The following is a 7,221-nucleotide window of genomic DNA, read 5'->3' on the forward strand; positions in this document are numbered from 1 at the left end:
TAATGTACAGTATTAGATCATTTAACAACAGGAAGCCCCAACTCCGACAGCCAAGGGTCTAGGTATAAGAGGTGCTACATAAATAACAGCAGGCCATATCCAAACAAAGAAGTTCATACTTAAATTTTAAATTTCCTTTGGATTTAAGGTATCTTGAAATGCCATAGTTTTTAAAGCTACTTTAAAACCTGAATCATGCCATCACTTTGTATTTATGCAACATATTTACAGAAGATATATAAATTGGATCTTATTTTTCCTCAAAAGATTCCTATACGATAGATGGGGAGTTAGGGGAGGAAGGAAAAGCACTGGATATAAAATATCTGGTTCTTGAACTCACCAGCTGATTGATCTGGAGTAAATGCTTAACCTCAAGTCTCTACTTCCACATCAGCAAATTAATAGTATCAGTATCAACACCCCTGTTGGTAACCTCACAGGGGTGTTGTGAGGACCAAAACAAAACAACAGAATATAAGCTCAATGAAGGCTGAGATTTTTGTCTTTTTTGGTTTACTGCTGTATCCTTAATACCTAGAAGTGTACCTGGCACATAGTAATCATTCAGTGAATGTTGTGAAAATGTTTTGAATATTATAGAGATGTAATGTATTATATGTAAGGTACTATTATCACTAAACTACAGAAGGGAAAAAAGGCACAAAGAGTGTAAGAGCAAGTCACTTGCTCAAGTTATTTCTTAAGTCAGAATGGAGTTAAGACTGGATTCAAGGCAGGTCTCCTGACATTTTATTTATTTGGCTATTCAACAATTTTTTTAGAGTGTATACTACATGCCAGGAATGGTTCTAGGTACTGGATATACAGTGGTAAAAAATATATACATGAAAGTCAGACATGGGACATAGACTGAATAAATGAACACACAAATAAATTGTAGTAAGCACTATAAAGGAAGAACAGCATCTAATGAGAAAACAACAGGGAGGGAAGGTTCCCTAATTTACAGCTAGACTATACGTTTAAGCTAAAATTTATTAACAAAACCAGGTCACTCTTTTGAGAAGATGTGTATTTTTAGAGAATGTTCATTCATTTTTACACATATCATTATTTCAAACTATCACCAAGTCAGAAGTTTATCAATATCATCTAGAATTAACCATCCGAGACAGATCTATGAAAATAAACATTTGGAGAAAACAATGACAGCATTATTCACTTACCTCTATCACTTTAGTTCTCACAACTAGAAGCCCAATGATGTCTACTGACCTTAATATTAAAACTTGGCTATGAGTCTCAAAACATGCCTTCAAAATTATAAATTATCATTAAACCAAATTCATAACATACCTTACTTTTAGTAAGCACTCAACAGGTTTGGCTGTGTTGCATTTTATTCTTTTAGAATGTTGAAGGTTATCATTAGTATACCGAAACATCATTTTCCCATGGGAACAAATGTTTGTTAAATCATTAGCTAAAGCTAAATGATTAGCCAAGCTAAAGACATGTAATGAAGGCTCTGTTTCTTATTCCTTTGAATTCTCAATGAATCCATTGAGATGACTTGACAAGTCCACATGCTTTTGTAAATGGTTAACTTAGGCTTTTAATCTATGCAAAATTGCTTTCTACTTTGCAGGCAATATTGGGAGAAGAGTAAGAGTTGGAACCAACTCTTCCTTTTTAAATGAACATAAAGGGAACATTGTATTTTGAATTAAAGAACAATTGCTGGTAAATATGCTCTCTTAGCCTGACATGGTTCACAGCTACAATTTTAAGGTCAGATATTGCCAATCATCAGTAACTTTTTTAAACTTTAAATAATAATAATAAAGGTAGAAGCATTTTACTAAACAGTTTAAGACAAAAGAATAATCCAAACTCTGTGGGGAAAAATTGGGTCTATATGACAAGTTTAGTGGAAGTAGAAAAATAGATTTAAATACCCACTAGAAAAGGGTGGATAGATTTTTTAAAATCTCTTTTAAGGGAGTAAGTTTTCAAAACCTTTCTGTTCAATACAATTATTTGTTACTCTAAGAAACTATAATTTACAATCTTAAATAACTTTTACCCAGAATTATTAATTTCTTTTAAAATCAACTTTACTGAGGTATAATTTATATTTTAAAATGTACCCATTTAAAGCATACAGTCAGTTCTTCTATAACTCAGCCCAAGTATTCCTAAAGATCATAGTGCTATAAAAATCACCTCAATAAAAAATAAAGGACCCAGGGGGGAAATGGGTTTAGAAGAATAATGAAGACTATGTCATTCACACACACACACACACACACACACACAAGAAGAGGAGGAGAGAAAAGGAGAGGAGAAGAAAAAGGGGGAGGGGAGAGGGAGGGGTAAGGGGAGGGGGAGGAGGAGGAGGAGAAAAACAAAGATATTACCTAATAAAAATGTAGCACACTTTAACAACCTTAAACCAACTAGAAGTAAAAGACATTTACAAGGACTTCCCTGGTGGTCCAGCAGTTAAGACTCTGCACTCCCAATGCAGGGGGCCCAGGTTCGATCCCTGGTCAGGGAACCAGATCCCGCATGCCGCATCTAAGAGCCTGCATGCCGCAACCAAAGATCCCACAGGCTGCAATGATGATCCCGCACATGGCAACGAAGATCGCATGTGCCACAACTAAAGACCTGGCACAGCCAAATAAACAGATAAATTAAAAAAAGAAAAAAGACATTCACAGAACACTCTATTCAACAATTGGAGAATACACATTCTTCTCAAGTGCACGTAGAACATTCTCTAGGATAGACCGTACGCTGGGCCATAAAACAAACCTCAATAAATTTAAAAGGATTGAAATCATATCAAATATGTTCTCCAACTACCACAATTGAGTGAAATTATAAATTAATAACAAACAAATATGGGGAATTAACAAAGATATAGAAATTAAATAACACACTACTAAATAACCAATGGGTCAAAGAAGAAATCACAATGGAAATTGAAAAATACTTTGAGATGAATGAAAATGAAAACACAGCATACTAAAACTTATGGAATGCAGCTAAAGCAAAATTTTATAGTTTTAAATGGCTACACTAAAAAATAAAAAGGATATCAAATCAATAACCTAAACTTACACCTTAAGACACTAGAAAAAGAAGAGTAAATTAAATCTAAAGCAAGCAGAAGGAAGGAAATGATAGATTAGAGTAGTAATAAATCAAATAGAGAATAGAAAAACAATAGATACAACTAATAAAACCAAACATTGGTTCTCTGAAAAAGTCGACAAAATTGACAAACTTTAAACTAGACTCTCCAAGCAAAGAAAAGAGAAGACTCAAATTACTAAACTCAGGAATGAAGGGGGAGACATCATTTCTGACCATACAGAAAAGGATACTAAGGAAATACTATGAACAAATGTATGGCAACAAATTAGGTAACGCAGATAGACAAATTCCTAGAAGGACACAAACTACCAAAACTAACTTAAGAAGAAAAAGAAAATCCAAATAGACCTAGAAAAATTGAAGATATTAAATTAGAAATAAAAAAATACCCAGAAGAAAAGCTGAGACCCAGATAGCTTCACTGGTTAATTCAAATATTTTTTTAAAAAACAACTCTTCACAAACGATTGTAAAAATAGAAGAGTGAGCATTTCCCAACTCATCCTATGAGGACAGAATTACCCCAATACCAAAACCACACAAAGATTTCACAAGAAAGAAAACTATACAGCAATATTTCTTACGAATATAGAAGCAAAATTGCTCAACACAATACTAGCAAACTTAATCCAGCAATATACAAAAAGGATCATACAACATAACCAAGGGTTTACCTCAGAAATGCAAGGTTGATTTAACATCCAAAAATCAATTAATATATCATGTCAATAGAACAGAGGACAATTCCCACAGAATGTTCCAAATAGATGCAAAACAAACATTTTTAAAAATTCAACATTTCATAAAAATATTTAACAAACTAAGAATAGAAGGAAACTCCCTCAACATGATAAAGGGCATCTACAAAATCCCTCAGGTAATCAAACTTAATGATGAAAAATTGAGTGCTTTCCTTTTAATATCAGACACAAGGCAAAGATGTCCTTTCTTGACATTTCTATTCAATATTGCACTGGAGTTTCTAGCCAGACAGATTATGGGGAAAAAATGAAATAAAAGGCATCCAGATTGGAAAAAAAGAAGCAAAACTACGTCTATTCACAGATGACATAATCTTGAATACAGAAAATCCTGAGGAATACACACACATGCACACAAACCACACACACACACAATTAAGAGTAATAATCGAGTTCAACAAGGTTGCTGGATACAAGAACAATACACAAAAGTCAACTGAAGGTCTATACAATACCAATGAACAATCCAAAAATGAAATTGAGAAAATAATTCCATTTATAACAACATCAAAAAGAAGAAAGTACTTATGAATAAATTTAACAAAAGTGAACGACTTGTATGCTAAAACTACAACATATCACTGAAGAAAATAAAGAAGACCTAAACAAATGGAAAGGCATCCTTTGTTCATGGATAGAAAAACTTAATATTATCAAGATAGCAATACTCCTCAAATTGATCTACAAATTCAACACAATCTCTAGCAAAACTCCAGCTGAGGAGAAAAATGACATCTTTAGCCATCAGGGAAATGCAAATCAAAACCACAATGAGATATCAATTCACATCCACTAGGATGGCTACAATCAAGAAGACAGATAATAACAAGTGTTGGTAAGGATGTGGAGAAATTGGAACCCTCACACACTGCTGATGGGAATATAATTTGATGCAGCCACTTTGGAAAACAACCTGGTATGTCCTCCAAAGACTAAACACAGAGTTAACATTTGACCCAGAATTCCACTGCTAGGTAAATATACTAGGCAAAATGAAAACATATGTCTGCACAAAACTTGTACCCAAATAACATAGCACCATTGTTCACAATAGCCAAGCAATGGAAATAATCCAAATGTCCACCAATTGATGAACGGATAAACAAAGTGTGATGCAGCCATACAGTAGAATATTATTCAACAATAAAAATAAATGAAGCACTGATACATGTTACATAGATGAACCTTGAAAACATGCTAAGTGAAAGAAGCCAGTCACAAAAGACCACAAATTACATGATTCCATTTATATGAAATGTCCAGAATTGGCAAATTTATAGAGATATGAAGTAGTTTAGTTGATGCCTGGTACTAGGGAAGGGTATGTGGGGAAAATGAAGAGTGACTGGATAGATTCCTTTTCAGGGTTATGAAACTGTTCTCAAATTCATTATGGTGATGGTTGTACAACTCTGAATATACTAAACTAAACAAAACAAACAAACAACCCTGAGTGTATGCTTTAAATGGGTGAATTACATGGTATGTGAAAATTCCAATTAAAAATAAAATGCACAAACAACAGAGAAAAACCAGTGAAATTCAAGCTGAGTTTTTTAAAAAGATCAATAAAATAATAAACTAGCTTAGAAGAATCAAGAAAAAAATAAAGACATGAATTACCAGTATAAAACTGAAAGAGGGATATCACCATAGATTCCATATATATTAAAAGAGTCAAAGAGAAATGTTTTAAACATATTTATTGCAATAAATTTGACAACTTATAAGAAACAGACCAAGTCCTTGATGGCCAAAATTTACAAAACCAAAACTGGCAAAAAAAAAAAAAAAAATTAAATACCTGAATAGCCCTATATCATCTGAATAAATGAAATAACTTAAAATCTTCCAACAAAAAATACCCTAATTCCATATGCATTCACTGGTGAATTTTATCCAACATTTGAGGAAGATATAATAGTTGTCTTGGAGAAAGTTTCAGAAAATAGAGGGAATACTTCTCAACTTATTATGAGTCTACCACTACTCTGACACCAAAAGTAAAGCTATCACGAGAAAAGAAAATTAAAAACCAATCTCTCTCCTGAGCCTAGCTGGAAAAGTTCCTAATAAAATATTATCAAATCTAACGTAGCAACATATAAAAAGGATAATGCATCATGACCAAGTGGGATTTACCCCAGTAACAGAAAGTTGGTCTAACCTTTTAAAAATAATCAACGAAATTCACCATGTTAACAAACTAAAAAAGGAAATCCACATGGTTCTCTAAATAGATTCAGAAAAAGCACTTGATAAAATTTAACACCTACTCAGGAACAACAACGACAACCAAAAACTCTCATCAAATTAGGCATAGAAATGAATTTCCTCAAACTTTTTCTTGCTGAGAGCCATTGAAGGAGACTTAAATAAGTTGAAAGATATACCAGTTATGGATTAGAAGACTCAGTATTGTTAAGGTACCAGTTCTCTCTAAATTAGAATATAGTAGATTCAATGAAATCTCAATCAAAATCCCAGAAGCCCTTGTGGTAGAAATTGACAAGTTGATTCTAAAAAAATTTTTCTTTTCTTGGCCGCGTTGCACAGCTTGCGGGATATTAGTTCCCCAACTAGGGACTGAACATGGGCCACCGCAGTGAAAGTGCCAAATCCTAACCACTGGACCGCCAGGGAATTCCCTGATTCTAAAATGTAGGTAGAAATACAAATGATATAAAACAGCAAGAACAAATATTTAAAAAAAGAACAAAGTTGGAGTCCTTATATTTTCTGATTTCAAGACTTACCATAAATTACAGTTATTAGGACAATGTGGTAGTAGTATGATGATAGACAGATAGATCAGGGGAACAAAATAGAGAGTTCAAAAATAAACCTACACATATATGGTTAATAAATTTTTGACCAAGGTGCAAAGTCTAGGGAAACAGTCTTTTCAACAAATGGTGCTGGGGCAATTGGATATCAGTATGGAACAAATATACTCCCTTCATGACATCATGTAAAAAATTTATTTGAAATAAATCATAAATCTAAAAGTAAAGGCTAAAACTTATTAACCTTATAAAAGACATGTAATAGAGAAAAATACAGAAGAAAAATTTTGCAACTTTTGTGAGGGAAAAGATATATTAGGACACAGAAAGCTCTAACCATACAATAAATATTAATAAAATAGTCTTTATGAAAATTATAAAATTCTGCTCTTTGAAAGACACAACTAAGAAAATGAAGTCAGTCCTCAACTGGAAGAAAATATTTGCAATACATATATCTGACAAAGGGCTTGGAACCAGATAATATAAAGTAACCTTACAATTCAATAAGAAGACAAACAATCCAACTTTTCAAAAGATCGGAA

General features: G+C 32.9%; 1 non-coding gene across 1 annotated transcript; it reads left to right on the forward strand.

Moving 5' to 3' along the window:
* The first annotated feature begins 2,451 nt into the window (after window positions 1-2,451).
* On the forward strand, window positions 2,452-2,524 carry TRNAG-CCC (transfer RNA glycine (anticodon CCC)). The gene has a single exon. It is a non-coding gene; the product is annotated as a tRNA-Gly (tRNA).
* The last annotated feature ends 4,697 nt before the right edge of the window (window positions 2,525-7,221 follow it).

This window comes from Lipotes vexillifer, unplaced genomic scaffold (assembly GCF_000442215.2).
Source record: "Lipotes vexillifer unplaced genomic scaffold, Lipotes_vexillifer_v1.1 scaffold749, whole genome shotgun sequence".
NCBI lineage: Eukaryota > Metazoa > Chordata > Mammalia > Artiodactyla > Lipotidae > Lipotes > Lipotes vexillifer.